The sequence below is a fragment of the Ovis aries genome, chromosome 25, assembly GCF_016772045.2.
Source record: "Ovis aries strain OAR_USU_Benz2616 breed Rambouillet chromosome 25, ARS-UI_Ramb_v3.0, whole genome shotgun sequence".
Classification (NCBI taxonomy): Eukaryota; Metazoa; Chordata; class Mammalia; order Artiodactyla; family Bovidae; genus Ovis; species Ovis aries.
In genome coordinates this window covers 2,914,365-2,938,922 of record NC_056078.1, presented here as the reverse complement: position 1 = coordinate 2,938,922, position 24,558 = coordinate 2,914,365, and the positions used below count along the sequence as shown (strand labels likewise).

General features: G+C 41.3%; 1 long non-coding RNA gene across 1 annotated transcript in view; it reads left to right on the top strand.

Moving 5' to 3' along the window:
* The first annotated feature begins 2,305 nt into the window (after window positions 1–2,305).
* The window catches only part of LOC132658664 (uncharacterized), a 54,853-nt gene continuing 32,600 nt past the window's right edge, over window positions 2,306–24,558 (top strand). Inside the window, exons 1-2 of the long non-coding RNA XR_009598588.1 lie at window positions 2,306–2,623; window positions 19,979–20,100. This is a non-coding gene — a long non-coding RNA (uncharacterized LOC132658664). The remainder of the gene's footprint in view (window positions 2,624–19,978; window positions 20,101–24,558) is intronic.

Below are 24,558 nucleotides of genomic sequence, written 5' to 3'. Positions count from 1 at the left end.
AGTCAGATACCACTGAGTGACTAATACTTTTTCTTTAGAAAGAATACTAATACTTTTTCTTTAGTATTTTCTGTACAGTGTATAGGTATAAAACTTGCATTGTCTCTGGTTTTTCCTATAGTAGTTGTATTATAAGAAATTTCTTAGTAAGAATATCATTGTCAAAATTAGCAATTTTGTACTATTATTACACTATGCATATGTGTACTATTCTATGGGAAATTAAAATCCAATTTTTATGTTTTCACTAAAAACACCCTTTGTTCAAATTCATCCCATATTCATGACACAGATTGGATCTTTACTTTCTCATCGGAAAGGCCGTTGTGTAACTAGCCCTCAACTGACTGCACTGGGGCAAGGGAAGAAGATTTAATCTCTCCTTTCATGTTGCAGTGGTGGCTAGGGTGGGGAGGATGTCCACGCCCTCTCCCCACATGTAGGCATGCTAGAGAGGGATATTCTGCCCTACCTGCATCCTCAGGCTCTCTCTTCCCCGGAAGAGTGGCTGTAGGATTACTCAGAGTCTGACTGTTCAGGCTGGTGTCTGAGGGTCACTGTATCGAGAGGGCCTGTGCGTCTCCCATGTATTTTCAGCATCACTGGTGTCCAGAGTATGCTGGTTATCAGGTCTTACTTTTAGCTCCACACTCACCTTTTCAGGAACTTCCCTTGTGGCTCAGCTGGTAAAGAATCCACCTGCAGTGAGGGAGACCTGGATTCTACGCCTGGGTTGGGCAGATCCCCTGGAGAAGGGAAAGGCTACCCACTCCACTATTCTGGCCTGGAGAATTCAAAGGACTGTATAGTCCATGGGGTCACAAAGAGTCAGACACGACTGAGCGACTTTCACTTTAACCCTGTCATACCTTACTCTGTGGTATGAGGTTGGTTCCCTGCAAAACTCACTTCTGCTTTGTCAGCTTCTCCCTGTTGGACTCTGTCAGTAGGAGCCTAAAGGGAAGCTGAGGAAGAGAGGGGCCTCTCTCCTTCCTATCCGCTTCCTGTTCACTTGCTGTTTCTGTGAGTGCCACCCTCAGTGCTTCTCTACCCTTGCAGTAGGGCCTTCCCATGGCAGCAGCAGCAGGAGGGTTGTCAGCTGGCTGTCTCCCCAGCCCTGCAGAGCCAGCCTAATGGCACCCACATGACCCTCAGGCCTCACCCACTGCAATCAGATTTTAGCAATGCTTCAGGGAAGTTTAACTTATATGCAGAGTACATCATGAGAAACGCTGGACTGGAAGAAACACAAGCTGGAATCAGGATTGCCGGAAGAAATATCAATAACCTCAGATATGCAGATGACACCACCCTTATGGCAGAAAGTGAAGAACTAAAAAGCCTCTTGATGAAAGTAAAAAAGGAGAGTGAAAAAGTTGGCTTAAAGCTCAACATTCAGAAAACAAAGATCATGGCATCCGGTCCCATCACTCCAGGGGAAATAGATGGGGAAACAGTGGAAACAGTGTCAGACTTTATTTTGGGGGGCTCCAAAATCACTGCAGATGGTGACTGCAGCCATGAAATTAAAAGACACTTACTCCTTGGAAGAAAAGTTCTGACCAACCTAGACAGCATATTCAAAAGCAAAGACATTACTTTGCCGACTAAGGTCCGTCTAGTCAAGGTTATAGTTTTCCAGTAGTCATGTATGGATGTGAGAGTTGGACTGTGAAGAAGGCTGAGTGCCGAAAAATTGATGCTTTTGAACTGTGGTGTTGGAGAAGACTCTTGAGAGTCCCTTGGACTGCAAGGAAATCCAACCAGTCCATTCTGAAGGAGATCAACCCTGGGATTTCTTTGGAAGGAATGATGCTAAAGCTGAAACTCCAGTACTTTGGCCACCTCATGCAAAGAGTTGACTCATTGGAAAAGATTCTGATGCTGGTGGGGATTGGGGGCAGGAGAAGAAGGGGATGACAGAGGATGAGATGGCTGGATGGCATCACTGACTTGAAGGACTTGAGTCTGAGTGAACTCCAGGACTTGGTGATGGACAGGGAGGCCTGGCATGCTGTGATTCATGGGGTCGCAAAGAGTTGGACATGACTGAGCGACTGAACTGAACTGAACAGGGAAGTTTGACTACTGATGAATACATCTGGGTTTTTGTTCACCCCCAGGCTATTGCTGTTTGTGCACTGGTTCCACTGATCAGAACTGGAGACAAGAGAGTAAGTGCAGCCAATACTCTTTTTGTATTGCGTTCTGGCAAGCCTCACTCTTTTTGTACTGCACACTGCTGTGTGAGGTGACTGCTGCCAACAGGAGAGAGACTCTGGGAGGAGAACGGAACACAGAGGGAGAATTTGTATTTCTGGCTTTCATAGTGCAGGAGCTGCTGGCTATTGTAAAAGCAGCAAGAGGATTCCCTGGTGGTACAGTGGTTAAGAGATGACCTGCCAGTGCAGGGGACATGGCTTCAACCCCTGGTCTGGGAAGATTCCTCATGCCACAGAGCAGCTAAACCACAACTACTGAAGCCCACTTGCCCTTATGTGCTAAGCAAGAAGGGAAGCCACTGCAGTGAGAAACTTGTGTACCGCAATGAATACTACCTCCCACTCACCAGAACTAGAGAAAACCCAAGCACAGCAATGAAGACCCAGTGCAACCGGAATAAGTAAGTAAAATGGATAACCAACAAGGACTTATCGCATAGCACAGGGAACTCTGCTCCAGGCTATGTGGCAGCCTGGATGGGAGAGAAGTTTGAGGGAGAAAGGCTGTATATGTATCAATATGGTCGAGTTTCTTTGCTGTCCACCTGAAAGTGTCATAACATTGTTTATTGGCTACACTCCAATATAAAATAAGAAGTTTAAAATAAATTTTAAAAAGAACAGCAAGCGTGGGGTGATGCTGGAGCAGAGGTCAGGCTGGTCTAGACCCTGGAAACCTGGGCAAAGGCAGCACCTTTTTGGCATTTCCAATCTTTGTGATGTTTTGGATGGGGAAGGCTCCTGGGCTCCTGTATCTTTTGTGCAGAATAGACATGAATTTGGAGGAGGGGGTACTAGAAGGAGAACTGTGTTATGCCTAGTAACAGCCCCTCAAAGATGTTTATGCTCAAATCCCAGAAAACTCTGGTTATGTTACCTGGAAAAAGGAATTCTGTAAATATAATTAAGGCTATGGACCTTAAAATAGACAGGTTATTATTTTATTGGAAAAATTATCTAATATGTATTTACCACTATAAGGAAATTGTCTGTGTTTTATTTCATAATTTCTGGGTGGGCAAATTTTTATTTAGTAGACATACCCATGAAATCTAATATATTAATATTATATTATTCAGCCCAACATTAGAATAAAAATGAAAGCAGGAAAAAAATAAGCAGGTTATCCTGGATTTTCAGCAAGAACCTAGTAGTATGGAAAATTAAACCCAGATTAAATGCTGCTTTTGTCCCACCTAAAAAAAGCTTAAAAACAAGACTGAATTATCAAATTATTTTGAATAACTGTTCCTGAACAAAGCTTAAGAATATTTATAGGCATACAAAAACATCCAGCAACAAAGGTAAAAGTCATAAAATTTGGTAGTCAACCAAAAATTATGTCATGTGAATAAGTAGGAAAACACAAACTATAATGAGGGGAAAGAAAATCAATCAGTGTGATTGATCCCACTGACTCACTGACCCAGATAGTGGAATTAGTAGACGAGAACATGAAAATGTTAATATAACTGATTCCATACTCTCAAAAAGCTAGAAGAGGATTAATAGATGGAGAACAAGATGGTGGAGGAGTAGGTGGATGTGGAGTACATCTCTCTCCATGGATACATCAGGAAGACACCTTCAGACACAGAAGTGCATGCAGAACATAAGCTGAGAGCAGACAGGAGTCCCTGACCAGAGGAAAAGAATATATAGAAACATGCACAACTTGGTAGGATGAAGGAACTAGGGGAAAAAACAGGAGTGTCTGTAGGACTGGACCTGCCCTCAGTGGGTGGGGGAACTGAAGCAGGGGTCCCATCCCCAAAGCAGGGCAATTGTCTGAGTCACAGGAGAAACACTTAAGGCTAGAGTGAAACAGCTGATCTGTGGCAGCCTAAATGGAATGAGAATCACAGTCCTTGCCACAGCCATACATGCCCCAGACAGGGACGCTGGTCTTCTGGAAGGGGCAGCAGATGGGAGCTGGAGTTAAGGGATTGTGGAGCAACCCCAGGGCGAGGGCTGCTGATGACTGCGGAGAGTTGGATCGAGGTGGTGTGAGGGAAGAGATCGTGGTGGGAAATGCTGGCGGAGGAAAGCCAGGCGGCCACGGAAGCAAGGTGAAATTGCTGAGTCACGCGTACCAGGTGGAGCCACCACCATAGCCTCTCTGCCCACATGCCAGCATCGGCAGCTGAACAATAACAGAGGCTGGCCCATCAAACGCTTGATGCACTGAACTACAGAGTAGGACCCCACCCAGGATGCCTCTTTAAATGCCTGATGCCCAAACAACAGAGAAATACCCCAGGCAAGGGAGCCCTCTAAGTGCCTGAATGGGTGGAGCCATGGAGAAAGACTGGCCAAGGAGGCCTTCTGATCGTCAGCTATAAGAGGCTGGAAAAAAGACTCTGATAGGACCATAACTCCTGCAGTGGAGTCAGTCCAGTCCCTGTACACTTGGCACCACCAGTGTCTCTGCAAGTCAAGCAGCTGCACCACCTTCACGCTCAGCTCTCACTGGGGTAGAGCTGCCACTGGCAAAAAAAGTCTTGTGTCTATGCCTGCAGAGTCACTTCGGTCATGTCTGACTCTTTGCGACCCTGTAGACTGTGGCCTACCTACCTGGGGAGGTCATCTTTCAGTGTCCTATCTTTTTGCCTTTTCATACTGTTCATGGGGTTCTCAAGGCAAGAATACTGCAGTGGTTTGCCATTCACTTCTCCAGTGGACCACATTCTGTCAGACCTCTCCACCATGACCCGTCCATATTTGGTGGCCCCACATGGCATGGCTTAGTTTCATTGAGTTAGACAAGGCTGTGGTCCATGTGATCAGATTGGCCTGTTGTCTGTGATTGTGGTTTCAGTCTGTCTGCCCTCTGATGCCCTCTCTCAGTGCCTACCGTGTTACTTCAGGTTCTCTTACCTTGGATGTGAGGTATCTCTTCATGGCTGCTCCAGCAAAGTGCAGCTATTGCTCCTTACCTTGGACGCGGGGTGGCTCCTCTCATTATTGGATCAGTGCTATTGGAGATCAGTGGAGAAATAACTCCAGAAAGAATGAAGGGATGGAGCCAAAGCAAAAACAACACCCAGTTGTGGATGGGACTGGTGATAGAAGCAAGGTCTGATGCTGTAAAGAGCAATATTGCATAGGAACCTGGAATGTTAGGTCCATAAATCAAGGCAAATTGGAAGTGGTCCAACAGGAGATGACAAGAGTGAACATTGACATTCTAGGAATCAGTGAAATACGATGGACTGGAATGGGTGAATTTAACTCAGATGACCATTATATCTACTACTGTGGGCAGGAATCCCTTAGAAGAAATGGAGTAGCCATCATAATCAACAAAAGAGTCTGCAATGCAGTTCTTAGATGCAATCTCAAAAATGAAAAAATGATCTCTGTTCGTTTCCAAGGCAAACCATTCAATATCACAGTAATCCAAGTCTATGCCCCAACAGTAATGCTGAAGAAGCTGAAGTTGAATGGTTCTATGAAGATCTACAAGACCTTCTAGAACTAACACTCAAAGAAGATGTCCTTTTCATTATAGGGAACTGGAATGCAAAAGTAAGAAGTCAAGAAACACCTGGAGTAACAAGCAAATTTGGTCTTGGAGTACAGAATGAAGCAAGGAAAAGGCTAATAGAGTTCTGCCAAGAGAACGCACTGGTCATAGCAAACACCCTCTTCCAACAACACAAGAGACGACTACTCATGGATATCACCAGATGGTCAACACCGAAATCAGATTTATTATATTCTTTGCAGCCAAAGATGGAGAAGCTTTATACAGGCAACAAAAACAAGACTGGGAGATGACTGTGGCTCAGATCATGAACTCCTTATTGCAAAATTCAGACTTATATTGAAGAAAGTGGAGAAAACCACTAGACCATTCAGGTATGACCTAAATCAAATCCCTTATGACTATACAGTGGAAGTGAGAAATAGATTTAAGGGTCTGATAGATAGAGTGCTTGATGAACTATGGATGGAGGTTCATGACACTGTACAGGAGACAGGAATCAAGACCATCCCCAAGAAAAAGAAATGCAAAAAAGCAAAATGGCTGTCTGAGGAGGCCTTACAAATAGCTGTGAAAAGAAGGGAAATGAAAAGCAAAGGAGAAAAGGAAAGATATGTCTATTTGAATGCAGAGTTCCAAAGAATAGCAAGGAGAGTTAAGAAAGCCTTCTTCAGCGATCAATGCAAAGAAATAGAGGCAAACAACAGAATGGGAAAGACTAGAGATTTCTTCAAGAAAGTTAGAGATACCAAGGGAACATTTCATGCAAAGATAGGATCAATAAAGGTCAGAAATGGTAGGGACCTAACAGAAGCAGAAGATATTAAGAAGAGGTGGCAAGAATACACAGAAGAACTGTACAAAAAAGATCTTCATGACCCAGATAATCATGATGGTGTGATCACTCACCTAGAGCCAGACATCCTGGAATGTGCAGTCAAGGGGGCCTTAGAAAGCATCACTATGAACAAAGCTAGTGGAGGTGATGGAATTCCAGTTGAGCTATTTCAAATCCTGAAAGATGATGCTGTGAAAGTGCTGCATTCAAAATGCCAGCAAATTTGGAAAACTCAGCAGTGGCCACAGTACTGTAAAAAGCCAGTTTTCATTCCAATCCCAAAGAAAGGCAATGCCAAAGAATGCTCAAACTACCGCACAATTGCACTCATCTCACATGCTAGTAAAGTAATGCTTAAAATTCTCCAAGACAGACTTCAGCAATATGTAAATCATGAACTTCCTGATGTTCAAGCTGGTTTTAGAAAAGGCAGGTGAACCAGAGATCAAATTGCCAACATCTGCTTGATCATTGAAAAAGCAAGAGAGTTCCAGAAAAACATCTATTTTTGCTTTATTGACTATGTCAGAGCCTTTGACTGTGTGGATCACAGTAACCCGTGGAAAATTCTGAAAGAGATGGGAATACCAGACCACCTGAGTTGCCTCTTGAGAAACCTGTATCAGGTCAGGAAGCATCAGTTAGAACTGGACATGGAACAACAGATTGGCTCCAAATAGGAGAAGGAGTACTGGTTTTACATCCTTTTCAAGGCTGTATATTGTCACCCTGCCTTTTTAACTTATATGCAGAGTACATCGTGAGAAACTCTGGGCTGGAGGAAGCACAAGCTGGAATCAAGATTGCTGGGAGAAATATCAATAACCTCAGATATGCAGATGACACCACCCTTATGGCAGAAAGTGAAGAAGAACTAAAGAGCCTCTTCATGAAAGAGAAAGAGGAGAGTGAAAAAGTTGGCTTAAAGCTCAACATTCAGAAAACTAAGATCATGGCATCTGGTCCCATCACTTCACGGCAAATGGATGGAAAACAGTGGATATAGTGGCTGACTTTATTTTTGGGGGCTCCAAAATCACTGCAGATGGTGACTGCAGCCATGAAATTAAAAGATGCTTACTCTTTGGAAGGAAAGTTCTGACCAACTTAGACAGCATATTAAAAAGCAGAGACATTACCTTGTCGACAAATGTCCATCTAGTCAAGGTTATGGTTTTTCCAGTGGTCATGTGTGGATGTGAGAGTTGGACTATAAAGAAAGCTGAGCTCCGAAGAATTGATGCTTTTGAACTGTGGTGTTGGAGAAGACTCTTGAGAGTTCCTTGGACTGGAAGGAGATCCAACCCGTACATCCTAAAGGAGATCAGTCCTGAGTATTCATTGGAAGGACTGATGTTGAAGCTGAAACTCCAATACTTTGGCCACCTGATGGGAAGAGCTGACTCATTTGAAAAGACCCTGATACTGGGAAAGATTGAAGGCAGGAGGAGAAGGGGACGACAGAGGATAAGATGGATGGCATCACCGACTCAATGGACATGGGTTTGGGTGGACTCCGGGTGTTGGTGATGGAGGCCTGGTGTGCTGCAGTTCATGGGGTCGCAAAGAGTCAGACACAACTGAGTGACTGAACTGAACTGAGACTGTGGCCTACCAGGCTTCTCTGCCAGAGAGGGGGTTCTCCAGGCAAGAACACTGGAGCCTATTGGCCAATACTGGTTGCCATACCCTTTTAGAGCACTATATTTCCTGCTGCCCAGGCCGCCAAATCCCTTGAGTAACTGGTGCTGCCAGAACCCCTGCAACCCAAGCTCCACACCTGCACCTCTCAGGGGCAAACACAAGCCCTCCAGGGCAGCCTCAGGAGCTAAACCCCAGTGGATGACCCACATGTAGAGGTGGAAATAAAACCACAGTTGAAACTCAGGGGCAATGTGGCTGAGGAAAAAGACCCCAAACCTTCCCATGAGCTGCACAAAGTGCAGATTAAATCCAGACAACCAACTAGGCAGAGCACCCACAAAGGAAAACACACTAGCTCTGATAGCTGTGCACATTGGAGGCAAGAACACACAGGAGTAGGACCAGACTAGAATCTGAGCTGCCCTCACAGCAGGTCCAGAGACAGCAGAGTGTTGGAGGGCATCCTAGGGAGGTAAGGTGGGCTGTGACTCCCAGCAACGGAAAGGACTCTGACAGCAGTGACTCAAGAAAAACATTTATTATTCTTATTTTTTGACTTGTTCTGTAGATTCTTTTGGATTTTTTTCCTTTTTTCCCCCCTCTGTGGTAGTTGTCAAATTTATTGGCACTAAGAAATGTGATTAAGTTTTTGAACTTTTTTTCCCCTCAGTCACATTTTTTTATTGTTGTCATAAACCTCTGCCTCTATGTTGGGCTTTTGCAGTTCTGTGGAGTTTTCCTCTTTTTTTTTTTTTTTTTGGTCTCTTTTTTAAATTTAAATTTTAAACCTATTATTATTATTTTTACATTTATTCCTTTGTTTGCGTTTCCTACTGTTCTTTTCCTCTGCAGTTAATCTTTAATGTATATAAATCTTCTTTATCTACCTCTATTTAACTCTGCATATCGATTCTTTCTTTCTTTTCTTTCCTCTCAACATATTTGTTAGTTTTGTTTTCACTGCTTTGTATCCCACTTGGCACCTTGCTTTAGTTTTGTTTTCCAGTTTTTGCTTTAGTTAGTTTTGTTCTTAACTGGTAAATATAATTCTTTATTTTGTTTGTTTGCTGGGTCAATCTACTGTACTTTATTTTTGTTGGATTGTTTTCACTTTGCCCATGGGTGTATGTGTATAAGCATATATTCTATTATTTTAATTGTTATTTGACTGATTTTGTAACTGCCATTTATCTGGGGTTCATCTTTGGTTTCTTGTTTTTGGATATTTGTTTTAATCTCACTTAATGCGATAAAAACCACTTGTGGAATCTTCATTCCTGACCAGAGGTCAAGCCCTGAGCCTTTGGAGTGGGAGCACTAACTCCAAGATCCTAGACTACCAGATAATTAACCTTAGGGAGTATCAAATAGTGAGAACTCAGACAAAGGAAACCACTTGAATACAAGACCTGGCATCACCCAACCACCAGTAGCACCCTGTGCAGGACGCCTCATCTAAACAACAAACAAAACAAAAATACAGACCCAATCATCAGCAGACAGGACTACTACCTCACTCAGCCTAGCCCATCAGAGGAAAAACAAACAAAAAAACAGAAACTCAGCACAAAGCTCACCCTATCAGAAGCTCAAACAGACCACTGAAGCAACCTTAGGAAGGCAGAAACCAAAAGGAAAAAAGAATTCAGTCTTCTTCAAGGAAAGAATTCAACTTTCCTTGAAGCCTGGGAAAAGGAGACCTCAAAGACAATAAGTTAAAAAAGAAAATGAAAAGGCAGAGAAATACTGCACAAATGAAGGCACAAACCAGAAACACAGAAGTCCAAATAAATGAAGAGGAAATAGGTAAATCACCTGGAAAATAATTGAGAATAATGTTAGTAAAGGTGATAAAAATACCTCATAAACAAAATGGAGAAAATGCAAGAGTCAATTAACAAAGACCTAAAGGAATTAAAGAATAAACATACAGAGACAAACAACACAATTACTGGAATTAAAAATACTCTAGAAGGAATCAATAGCAGAATATTTGAAGCAGAAGAATGAATTAGGGACCTGGAAGATAAAATGGTGGAAATAACTTCTCAAGAGCAGAATAAAGTAAAAAGAATTAAAAGAGCTGAGGACAGTCTCAGAGACCTGAGGGACAATATCAAATGCACCAACGTTCAAGTTATAGGGGTCCCAGAAGAAGAAGAGAAAAAGAAAGGGTATGAGAAAATTTTTGAAGAGATTATAGTTGAAAATTTCCCAACATGGAAAAGGAAATAGTCAATCAAGTCCAAGAGGCACAGAGTCCCAAACAGGATAAACCCAAGGGGAAACACGCCAAGACACATACTAATCAAACTAACAAAGACTAGACACAAAGAAAGAATATTAAAGGCAGCCAGGGAGAAGCAACAAGTAACATACAAGGGAAACCCCATACAATTACAGCTGATCTTTCAGCAGAAACTCTTCAGGCCAGGAGGGAATGGCAGGATATATTTAAAGTACTGAAAGGGAAAAATCTATAACCAAGATTACTGTACCCGGCAAAGATCTCATTCAAAATTGATGGAGAAATTAAAAGCTTTTCAGAGAAGCAAAAGTTAAGAGATTTCAGTACCACCAAACCAGCTTTACAACAAATGCTAAAGGGACTTATCTAGTTAATAAATACAAGAGAAGAAAAAAGATCTACAAAATCAACTCAAACAATTAAGAAAATGGCAATAGGAACATACATATCAATAATTACTTTAAATGTAAATGGATTAAATGCTCCAACCAAAAGACACAGACTGGTTGAATGGATACAGAAACGAGACCCATATATATGCTGTCTACAAGAAACCCACTTCAGACACATATAGATTGAAAGTGAGAGGATGGAAAAATGTATTCCATGTAAATGGGAAGCAAAAGAAAGCTGGAGTAGCAATCCTCATATCAGACAAAAGAGACCTTAAAATAAAGAATATTACAAGAGATAAAGAAGGACACTACATAATGATCAAGGGAACAATCCAAGAGGAAGATATAACAATTGTAAATATCTATGTATCCAACATAGGAGCACCTCAATACATAAGGCAAACACTAACAGACATAAAAGGAGAAACTGACAGTAACACAATAATAGTAGGAGATTTTAATACCCTACTCACACCAATGGATATATCATCAAACCAAAAAATTAATAAGGGAACACAAGTCTTAAATGGTACATTAGATGAGATGGATCTCATTGATATCCTCAGGACATTCCATCCAAATGCAGAAGGATACACCTTCTTCTCTAGTGCACATGGAACTTTCTCCAGGATAGACCACATCTTGGGTCTTAAATCAAACCTCAGTAAATTTAAGAAAATTGAAATCGTATCAAGCATCTTCTCCGACCACAACGCTATGAGACTAGATTTCAATTACAAGAAAAAAACTGTAAGAAACAAAAACACATGGAGACTAACAACACGTTTCTAAATAACTGACAGGTTACTGAAGAAATCAAAAGGGAAATCAACACATTTCTAGAAACAAATGACAATGAAAACATGACAACTCAAAACCTATGGGATGCCGCAAAAGCAGTTCGAAGAGGGAACTTTATAGCAATAGAATCCTACCTACAGAAACAAGAAAAACATCGAATAGTCAACTTAACTTTACACGTAAAACAGCTGGAAGAACAAGAAAAACAGAAACCAACAAAAATTAGTAGAAGGAAAGAAATCATTAAGATTCGGGCAGAAATAAATGAAAAAGAAGTGAAAGAAACAATAGTAAAGATTGATAAAACTAAAAGCTGGTTGTTTGAGGAGATAAACAAAATTGACAAACCCTTAGCTAGACTCATCGAGAAAAAAAGAGAAGAATCAAATCAACAAAATTAGAAATGAAAAAGGAGAGGTTACAACAGACAATGCAGACATACAAAGGATTATAGGAGACTATTATGAACAACTATGTGGCAATAAGATGGATAACCTGGGAAAAATGGACAGATGCTTAGAAAAGTTCAGTCTTCCAAGACTGAACCAGGAAGAAATAGAGATTATGAACAACCCAATTACAAGCACTGAAATTAAAGCTGTAATAAAAAATCTCCCAAAAAACAAAAGCCCAGGGCCAGATGGCTTCAGAGAAGAATTCTATCAAACGTTTAGAGAAGAGCTAATGCCTATCCTTCTAAAACTCTTTCAAAAAATTGCAGAGGAAGGAACACTTCCAAATTCATTCTACGAGGCCACCATCACTCTGATACCAAAACCGGACAGAGACAACACACAAAAAGAAAACTACAGGCCAATATCACAGATGAACACAGATCCAGAAATCCTCAAAAAATTTTAGCAAACAGAATTCAGCAACATATCAGAAATCTCATACACCATGATCAAGTAGGGTTTATTCCACATATACAAGGATTCTTCAATATATGCAGATCAAGCAATGTGATATACCATATTAACAAACAGAAAGATAAAAGCCATATGATAATCTCAAGAGATGGAGAAAAAGCCTTTGACAAAATTTAGCATCCATTTATGATTAAAACTCTTAAAAAAAGTGGGCATAGAAGGAACCTACTTTAACATAGTAAAGATCTTATATGATAAGCCTACAACTAACATTATTCTCGATGGTGAAAACCTGAAAGCATTCCCCCTAAGATCAGGAACAAGACAAGGGTGTCCACTTTTGCCACTATTATTCAACATAGTTCTGGAAGTCCTAGCTACAGCAATCAGAGAAGAAAAAGAAATAAAAGGAATCCACATCAGAAAAGAAGAATTAAAGCTCTCACTGTTTGCAGATGACATGATACTGTACATAGAAAACCCTAAAGATGGTATCAGAAAATTACTAGAGCTAATCAGTGAATTTAGCAAAGTTTCAGGATACAAAATCAATACACAGAAATCACTTGCAGTTCTATACTAATAGTGAAAAATCAGAAAGAAAAATTAAGGAATCAATCCCATTCACCATTGCAACAAAAAGAATTAAATAGGAATACACTTATCTAAGGCGAGAAAAGAACTATACACAGAAAATTGTAGGACACTAATGAAAGAAATCAAAGGCAACATAAACAGATGGAGAGATATTCCATTTTCCTGGAAGAATCAATATTGTGAAAATGACCATACTACTAAACGCAATCTATAGATTCCATGAGATCCCTATCAAATTACCAATGGCATTTTTCACAGAACTAGAACAAAATTTTTCACAATTCATTGGGAAACATAAAAGACCCTGAATAGTCAATCTTGAGAAAGAAGAATGGAGCTGGGTGAATCAACTTTCCTGACTTCAGATTTTACTACAAAGCTATAGTCATTAAGACAGTATGGTACAGGCACAAAAACAGAAATATAGACCAATGGAACAAGATAGAAAGCCCAGAAGTAAACCTGTGCACCTATGGGTACTTTATTTTTTGACAAAGGAGGCAAGAATGTACAATGGGGCAAAAACAGCCTCTTCAATAAATGGTGCTGGGAAAACTGGAAAGCTACATGCAAAAGAGTGAAATTAGAACACTTCCTAACACCAAACACAAAGATAAACTCAAAATGGATTAAAGACCTAAACGTAAGAGCAGAAACTATAAAACTTAGAGGAAAACATAGGCAGAACACTCAATGACATAAATTAAAGCAAGATCTTCTATGACCCACCTTCTAGAGTAATGGAAATAGCAACACAAGTAAACAAGTGGGACCTGATTAAACTTAAAATCTTTTGCACAGCAAAGGAAACTATAAGCGAGGTGAAAAGACAACCCTCAGAATGGGAGAAAATAATATCAAATGAAACAACTGACAAAGGGTTAATTTCCAAAATATATAAGCAGCTCATACAAACAACCAATCAAAAATCAGAAAAACAAACAACCCAATCAAAAAGTGGGAAAAGACCTAAACAGGCATTTCTCCAAAAAAAGACATACAGATGGCTAATAAACACATGAAAAGATGCTCAACATCGCTCATTATTAGAGAAATGCAAATCAAAACCACAAAGAGATATTACCTCAAACCAGTCAGAATGGCCATCATCAAATGTCTACACACAACAAATGCTGGAGAGGATGTGGAGAAAAAGGAATGGTGTTGCACTGTTGGTGGGAATGTAAACTGATATAGCCACTATGAGAGATGGTATGGAGATTCCTTAAAAAACTAGGAATAAAATCACCACATGACCCAGCAATCCCACTCCCAGGCATATACCCTGAGGAAACCAAAATAGAAAGAGACACATGTATCCCATTGTTCATTGGAGCACCATTTACAATAGCTGGAACATGGAAGCAACCTAGATGTCCACTGATAGATGAATGGAGAAAGAAGCTGTGGTACATACACACAGTGGAATATTACTCAGCCACAAAAAAGAACACATCTGAATCAGTTCTAAAGAGGTGGATGAACCTAGAACCTATTATACACAGTGAAGTGAGTCAGAAAGAGAAGGATAAATACCGTATTCTAATGCATACATACAGAATCTAGAAAAGTGGTATTGAAGAATTTATGTACAGGGCAGCAGTGGAGAAACAGACATAGAGCACAGACTTATGGACATGGGGAGAGGGGAGGAGAGGGTGAGATGCATGGAAAGAGTAACATGGAAACTCACATTACCATATGTAAAATAGCCAACGGGAATTTGCTTTATGGCTCAGGAAACTCAAACAAGGGGTCTGTATCAACCTAGAGGGTTGGGATGGGGAGGGAGATGGGAGGGAGTTTCAAAAGGGAGGGGATATATGTATTCCTATGTCTGATTCAGGTGGAGGTTTGACAAAAAACAGCAAAATTCTGTAAAGCAATTATACTTCAATAATAAATAAATTAATTAAAAAAGAAGAAGCTAGAAGAAAAATTGTTAATGTTAAGCAGAGTCATGCAAGGTATTAAAAACTCAAATTGAACCTCTAGAGATGAAATCCACAGTGGCTTAGACTAAAAAAATACACAAGATGGAATTAACATCAGAGTAGACATTTAAGGAAAAATAGTAAACTTGAAGATGTACCTAAAGAAATTATCCCAATGAACCACAGAGAAAAAACATTGAAATAAAATAGACAATGTAAGCTATGGAGCAACTTCAAGTGGCCTAGAAGTATTTGACACAGAAAGTAGATGGGGAAGCAAAAAATGTTTTTAAACAATGACTGAAAACTCTCCAAATTTAAAGAAAGTGATAAACTCACTGATTAGGAAAAAAAAAAAAAAGGCTCAGTGGACACTAAGTACAAGAAACACAAAGAAGCTAAAAAGGCAGATTGATCATAATCACATTGCTTGGTAGCAGCAAGAAAGAGAAAATTTTTTTAAAAAGCCAGAAAAAAAGGACACATTATATCCAAAGGACAAAAATAAAGATGAGAGTAGCTTCCCCATCAGAAATATTGCAAAACTCAACTTACTAGAATCAGAAATGAAAGCAAAGACATTAAAACCAATCTCACAAAAATAAAAAAAGACTGTAAGTGGAATACAATGAATGGCAACAAACTGAATAACCTATGCTAAATAAGCAAATTCCTGGAAATATACTAGCTATCAAAGCTGACTCATGAAGAAATAGAAAACCTAAAGAGAACTTTAATTAGTAAGGGAAATTGAATCAGTAATAAAAAATCTTACCAAAAGGAAAGCCCAGGAGTGGATGGCTTCATTGGTAAATTCTACCAACATTTAAAGAATGTTCTAATCCTTCTCAAACTCTTCTAAAAAATTGAAGGGAGGAAACACTTCTAGATAATTCTATGAGACCAGCATAACCAGATACAAAAGCCAGACAAATACATTATAAGAAGACAATATAAAAAAGGAAAATGACAAACCAATATCCCAGATGGCTGATGCAAAAATCTTAAACAAAATATTAGCCAACTGGATTCAACAGCATATAAAAAGAATTATTTAACATGACAGAGCTTTCACTGCCATGACCTGGTGAGGGAACTGAGATCCCACAAGCCACACTGTATGGCAAAAAAAAAAAAAAAAAAAAAGAATGAAGGGAAAAACCCCACATGATAATCTCAGTTGCAGAAAAAGCATTTGACAAAAATTCAGCACAATTTCATGATAAAATATTCAATATGCTAGAAATAGAAGGGAGCATCCTCAATAGGATAAAGCCATATATGAAAAATCCACTGGTAACATTATATTCAATAGAGAAATACTGAGCTTTTTCCTTAAGATCAGGAAAATGACAAAAATACTTATTTTCATTCAATATAGTGCTAGAAGTTCTAGCCAGAGCAATTAGGTAAGAAAAAGAAATAAAAGGCATTCAAAATGGAAAGAAATAAATTGAGAAAGGAGTATATCAGGGCTATATATTGTCACCCTGCTTATTTAACTTATACGCAGAGTACATCATGCAAAATGCAGAGCTGGATGAATCACAAGCTGGAATCAAGGAGAAATATCAACAGCCTCAGATATGCAGATGACACCACCCTGATGACAGAAAGTGAAGAGAAATTAAAGAGCCTGTTGATGAAGGTAAAAGAGTAGAGTGTAAAAGCTGGTTTAAAACTTAACATTAAAAAAACAAAGATCATGGTGTCTGGTTCCAACACTTCATGGCAAATGGATCGCGAAAAATGGAAACAGTGGCAGATTTTATTTTCTTGGACTCCAAAATCATTGCAGTTGGTGACTGCAGCCATGAAATTAAAGATGCTTGCTCCTTGGAAGAAAAGTTATGACAAATCTAGACAGCATATTAAAAAACAGAGACATCACTTTGCCAACAAAGGTGCATATAGTCAAAGCCATGGTTTTTCCAATAGTCATGTACATATGTGAGAATTGGACCATAAAGAAGGCTGAGAACTGAAGAACTGATGCTTTCAAACTGTGCTGCTAGGGAAGACTCTTGAGAGTCCCTTGGATATCAAGGACATCAAACTGGTCAATCCTAAAGGAAATCAACCCTGAATATTCGTTGGAAGGACTGATGCTGAAGCTCCAATACTTTGACCACTTGATGACCTGATGTTAAGAACCGTATCATTGGAAAAGACCCTGATGGCTGGGAAATATTGAGGGCAGGATGAGAAGCAGATGACAGAGAATGAGATGGTTGCATGGCATCACTGACTCAATGGGCGTGAGTGTGAGCAAACTCTGGGAGTTAGTGAAGGACAGGGAAGCCTGGCATACTGCAGTCCACGGGCTCACAAAGAATCAGACATGACAGAGTGACTGAATAAAAACAATAAAGTAAATTACTTCTGTTTGTAGATGCCATGATCTTGTGCATAGGAAACAAAGATTCCACAAAACCCTGTTAAACTAATAAGATAAATCACCAACACTGCAAGAAACAGTAAAAGTCACCACATAAAATTCTGTTGCATTTCTATACACTAGCTATGAATGGTCCAAAAAGGAAATGAAAACAATTCCATTTATAATAGTGTTAAAAAAATAAAATACTTAGGAATAAATTTAACAGAGGCGAAAACTTGTACACTGAAAACTATAAAACATTGCTGAAAGAAATGAACGAAGTCATAACTGGAAAAGTATTTCATGTTTATTAATTAGAAAATATAATTGAGATGTCAACACTATCCAAAGCAATCTATAGATTCAACACAATCACTATCAAAATCCCAATGGCATTTTTTTGCAAAAATAGAAAAACTCATCCTAAAATTTATGTGGAATCTCAAGGGCAATAGCTAAAACAATCCTGAGAAAGAACAATGAAGTTATAGGACTCATACTTCCTGATTTCAAAATAAACCACAAAGCTACTGTAATCAAACAATGTGATACTGAATTAAGTTTCATTCCTCATATTTTTTATCACTTCAACTCTTTACAGAATATATAATAAGAAAAATATAAAATGTTTGGATTGTTTTTAGAAATATCAGGCTTATAACAGACTTGGAAGCTGTTCTCCAACATGCCCTGAGTTATTATTGTGTGTGTGGCCTGTGATATGACCCCATACACCTGTCCTATACACCTCTGTGATTTCAGCTAAGGAAGCCTCTGTTTCTGTAGATACAGTGACCGATTGCAAAGAAATGAATAGATTTGTATATATTTCTACTGAATACAGTAATAGATAAAGTAAGCATTGATGTAGGATTTCTGTGGGACTCTGAATCCCACGTTCTCTGACTTTTCCAGGGAATTTTGACCAACTGAATGCTGCTTGGATAGGATGACTTTTTTTTTTTAACTGTAATTACTGGGGCTTCCCTGGTGGTCCAGTGGTTGAGAATCTGCCTTGCAATGCAGGGGACACCAGATTTGATTCTTGATCTTGGAAGATCCCTCATACCGTGGGGCAACTGAGCCCATGAGCCACAACTAATGAATCCACACTCTGGAGGGTGTGAGCTGAAACTACTAAAAGGCTAAGCACCCTAGAGCCCACATTCCATGCAATGAGAAGCCTGCATAGCACAGCTGGAGAAAGCCCGCGCCCAGCAACAAAGACCCAGCACAGCCAAAAATAAATAAATGAATAAATATTCAAAATTACTTTGCCAACAAAAGTCTATCTAGTCAAAGCTATGGTTTTCCCAGTAGTCATGCACGGATGTGAGAGTTGGACTATAAAGAAAGCTGAGCACCAAAGAATTGATGCTTTTGAACTGTGGTGTTGGAGAAGACTCTTGATAGCCCCTTGGACTGCAAGGAGATCCAACCAGTCCATCCTAAAGGAAATCAGTTCTGAACATTCATTGGAAGGACTGATGCTGAAGCTGAAGCTCTAATACTTTGGCCACCTGATGTGAAGAACTGACTCACTGGAAAAGACGCTGATGCTGGGAAAGACTGAAGGCAAGAGGAGACGGGGATGACAGAGGATGAGATGGCTGGATGGCATCACCAATTCAATGAACATGAGTTTAAGCAAGCTCCGGAGCTGGTGATGGACAGGGAAGCCAGGCGTGCTGGAGTCCATGGGGTAGCAAAGAGTTGGACATGACTGAGCGACTGAACTGAACTGAAAAACTTTAAGTATTGAATGCTCAGGCATTTCCTGTGCTTCTTTGGTGTTGGGAAAGGGACTTGCACCTGTTTTCTGTCAAAGGTTTTTACCACAGTGCTCGTTGCTTCAGTGCTGAGAAGGCTTGCAGTCTCTAGTATCTGCAGGGTGTGATGCTGTCTCTGGAGCCTACCACCCCAGAGGTCTTTAGCTGTAGCTGAGGCAGTATCACAGGCCAGGAAAATCGTTCAGTGAGCAGCCCTTCCAATACCCACAAAGCCAAGCCTACCCTGGCTCTTCAAATGGATCAAAGGGCAGAGGAATGCATATGCTGGATCCATTTTCCTTCCTCTATGCTTGTGGGTTTCAAACATTAACTGCACAGAAGAGAGAGGTTGTTGTTGCTCAGTTGCTAAGTCGTGTCCTACTCTTTGAGGCCCCATGGACTGCAGCACGCCAGGCTTCCCTGCCCTTCACTATCTCTCAGAACTTGCTCAAACTCATGTCCATTGAGTTGGTGATGCCATTCAACCATCCCATCCTCTGTTGCCCTCTTCTCCCCCTGCCCTGCCAGGCTCCTCTGTTCATGAAATTCTCCAGGCAATAATACTGGGGTGGGTAGCCATTTCCTTTTCCAGGTGATCTTCCTGACACAGGGATCAAACCTGGATCTCCCGCATTGCAGGCAGACTGTTTTACCATCTGAGCCTCCTGGGAAGGACCAGAAAGAGAGAGGCGCAACCATTAACATGGGCCAGAAGATATGCTGGGCTCTTGGGACACACAGAGGTGGGTATGACTTGACCCTCTTCAGGCCATCAATTTGCTCCTTGTCTACAGGGGTCACTGAGGTGGGCAGGAGCGAGAGCACGTTAGAGGCAATGCTGGTATCCAGAGAGGCCAAGGGCCTGGTCCAAATGGGAGGACAGGCGGCCAGCACTGGGCTGATTCCCAGAGAACAGGTAAGACGCAGCCAGCAATGCACTTCAAGGTAAGCAGTCTGGCTATGCTATGCTAGACCCCAGGGCACTCTCCTAAGGGTAGTGAGAAGGAACGACCACATTTTAAGCAGTTAGGATGACATAGCACCCATTACAGTGCTGGCAGAATGCAGAGGAGGAGGTGCGTGTAGAAAGCCTCACAGAGGGGCAAATGAGGATACACTTCCCCCTGGGAGCCCAAGAGGGGAGGAGGGAAACTTGGATTTGGGAGCAAGTGGCAGGGAAGTGGTGACTGAAGCAACGAGTACACGAAACATAGGAGGTGTACAGTGAGGTAAAGAGGAGCTGAAGGTTAATTTGCAAAGGATACCAGTGCATAAGTCTAAACAGTGAGGAGAGCATGGAAATGAGACTGGCCAGGAAGGCAGGGGGAGCCAGAGGTGTCAGGGCCCAGAGCAAAGGGGTCCTTAACACCGAAGAGACTGGCCAGATGCCCAGAACTGCAGAGACCTCACATAGGATGCAGACTGATCGGTGTCCCCCGAGCTGGCAGTGTCCCAAAAGAGGTGTCAGCAACGTGGTGAGGAAGCCAGTTCCAGCAGAGCGTTGAGAAGTGGCCACAGAGGAGACCAGCTGTCTGTTTAGGACCCAGAAGGCAAACTGAGAGACAAGAAACAGAGTTTAGAGGAGGGAGGAGCTGAGCTTGCTGAGATGTTGAAAGGAAGGAAGAGTACGGAGCACTATCTAGAAGCCAAGTCCTGATGAGGCCAGGAGAGACTGCTCTGGTCTTCCCAGATCCTGTCAGTGAATAAGAGGAATGTATTCTCAGGTTTGCCAGCCCCACCTCTGCTGCCTCCTGCCTGACTTTCTCTTCATCTACTGGACCTGGACTGAGCCATATCTGACTCATCTTCAAGGTCCCAGAGTTAGAGACAGAATCATATAACTGCACAGTGCAAGACAGCCCAGAGAGGTTAAGTGATATGGTTAAAGTCACACAGCTAGCTGGGGCTGAATTCTATCTCTTTTTCTCACTCCCTCTCTGATGATGTCCCTCTGCCCCTCCCCCACCCGTCTTTACCCTGACCCCTTCCGCCTTTCAGAAAGGCGCTCTGGGGCTGGGAAAATGCCCCAGGTGGCATCAGTTGCAGCACAGGCTACTGTTGATTCACAGCTGTGGTGCCGACACAGCCCTCACACTGGTACTTGGCTTTTGGTTGAATGGCGCTTTGTTATCGCAGATGATTCAGGGCACTGAACTGAGCTGGCACCAATGACCTCTGCGCTTCTGCCAGCTGGGTCACATGCTCTGGTACGCTGTGTAGCCAGGCCCTTGGAGGCGCCGTGTGGCTCTGCTAGGACATGATGGAGAGGAGCTGGGTGGGCTCCAGATTTTAGATCAAGGCACATACAGCCTGTGACAGTCCTGGTAGGGTCTGAGGAGTTTGGTCTAAGGATTTCTGGGGAGAGATTTTCCACTCCCTGGGTTGGGTGTGGACTCTAGATGTGACACAGCACTGCCATTGACTTCAGATCTAGGGACAAGCCCTCTGGGGAGACAGAGGGGAAAGGCAGGGCGTTCTGTCATTTCTGCGGCCTCAGGGAATGGGCCTTCAGGAGTGGCCCCCAGGATGCATCTCCTGCCATTTTATTACAGGGCCCATGGAGGTCTTTGTTTAGAGAATTTTTCCCTTTTTATTGTTCTTCACTGAGGACTTACAGTATTACGGTGTATGGCTATCACGTAGGTGCATTTCCATGTATCATCCACTGTACAGTTTGCATTCAGGAAAGTTATTAATAGATCACAAGAAAGTTAAGATATATAGACAGTCGTGATCTATCTATTGGGCACAAAGCTGGCTCTGGCAAAAGGCAAAATAACATCTACCTTCGTCTCTGGACCTGAAATCCCACTGAGGAAATGTATTCCTTAAAAGAAAATAATAGCAAATGAAGCAACTGACAAACAACTAATCTCAAAAATATACAAGCAACCTATGCAGCTCAATTCCAGAAAAATAAACAACCCAATAAAAAAATGGGCCAAAGAACTAAACAGACATTTCTCCAAAGAAGACATACAGATGGCTAACAAACACATGAAAAGATGCTCAACATCACTCATTATCAGAGAAATGCAAATCAAGACCACAATGAGATACCATTTCACACCAGTCAGAATGGCTGCGATCCAAAAGTCTACAAGCAATAAATGCTGGAGAGGGTGTGGAGAAAAGGGAACCCTCTTACACTGTTGGTGGGAATGCAAACTAGTACAGCCACTATGGAGAACAGTGTGGCAATTCCTTAAAAAAAAACTGGAAATTGAACTGCCTTATGACCCAGCAATCCCACTGCTGGGCATACACACTGAGGAAACCAGAATTGAAAGAGACACATGTACCCCAATGTTCATTGCAGCACTGTTTATAATAGCCAGGACATGGAAGCAACCTAGATATCCATCAGCAGACAAATGGATAAGAAAGCTGTGGTACATATACACAATGGAGTATTGCTCAGCCATTGAAAAGAATACATTTGAATCCGTTCTAATGAGGTGGATGAAACTGGAGCCGATTATACAGAGTGAAGTAAGCCAGAAAGAAAAACATCTATACAGTATACTAACACATACATATGGAATTTAGAAAGATGGTAATGATAACCTTGTATGCAAGACAGCAAAAGAGACACAGATGTATAGAACAGACTTTCGGACTCAGAGGGAGAGGGAGAGGGTGGGATGATTTGGCAGAATGGCATTGAAACATGTATACTATCATGTAAGAAACGAATCACCAGTCTAGGTTTGATACAGGATACAGGATGCTTGGGGCTGGTGCACTGGGATGACCCAGAGAGGTGATATGGGGAGAGAGGTGGGAGGGGGGTTCAGGATTGGGAACTCATGTACACCCGTGGCGGATTCATGTCAATGTATGGCAAAACCAATACAGTATTGTAAAGTAAAATTAAAAAAAAGAAGACAAACAAAAAAGCTTAAAGCTTTCATCACCCTTCAACATGTAAGTAGGAGAAGAGATTTTTAAAAAGTGTTGTTAGTCACTGATACTATTATAAGAGTGATTTTCAGGTTATTTTATAGCATTGTGATAAACGCTATGATTTCACCATTGAGAAGGACACCACTTCCTCCAGCCAAAGCTCTTTGTTCAACTTCTATTGGAACTAGAATCAGTCATCTTGGAGTTCAAAGTGATTCTCGGCTGCTCCCTGAGCCCCTCTGAGCCTTTCTTTGGGTTGCTTTAAATTCTGTTTTATGGAAATGAGAAAATCAAACTTGAAAGTTGTCTGAATATTAATGGAGCTAATGAGAAAGTATACCTGTAATTTGAACAAGTAAGGTGAACTAACAAGTTCCTTTCTCTGCAATTCACTGACAAGGCCCTGGGTGAGAAGATGGACAGGCCTTAGGCCTTCACTGCCCTTCCCAAGGTAACAGACAGGCCCATGGTCACTGGAAATCAAGAAACACGCACTCAAGTCAGTATTTCAAAAAGTTTCATCCAAGGTCTGTATGGGCAATTGAGGCTGAATCCACTGACTCAGTAGTCTGATCAAAGGTTCTAGGTGGTGGTTAAATATTTTGAAAGAGAAAGAAACTTGTTAGTGGCTCAGATGGTAAAGAATTTGCCTGCAATGCAGGTGACTTGGGTTTGATCCCTGGGTTTGAAAGATCTCCTGGAGAAGGAAATGGCAACCCACTCCAGTATTCTTGCCTGGAGAATCCCACAGACAGAGGAGTCTGGCATGTTATAGTTCATGGAGTTGCAAAGAGTCAGACATGACTGAGCGACTAACATGCACACAAATACTTTGAAAAAAGTGAAATTGTTAGTCACTCAGTCATGTCTGACTCTTTGAGACCCCATGGACTGTGGCCCACCAGGCTCCTCCATCCATGGAATTCTCCAGGGAAGGATACTGGAGTGGGTAGCCATACCTTCTTCAGGGGATCTTCCCAACACAAGGATTGAATCCAGGTCTCCTGCATTGCAGGCAGATTCTTTTTTACCATCTGAGCCACCAGAGAAGCCCCAAATATCCTGAATGTCACCCCGACATCATCCTAAGAGCTGCAACTTATCTAGATAATACATATTTCACTCAACCAAGCTGAAGCTTCTATTATTAAAAATTTAAAAATTAATAGATTAACCTATTTAGATGTGATCAATCTCAGCTCCAAATGTGTCTTGTTGAACTGATCATCACTACCCTAAATAGGATTTCTTGTCCCATAAAAGATGAATGAAAACAACAATTATTTTCAAAGCTAAGACAAAACAGAAACATGTATTATCATTTGACTCATTTAACAAAGACCAGTGGCTGAGCTAGACATTAATTCAATATTATTTGCTTACTTAATTTCTCTCTTTAGTTCAGTTCATTTCAATCGCTCAGTTGTGTCTGATTCTGCAACCCTACGAACCGCAGCATGCCAGCCCT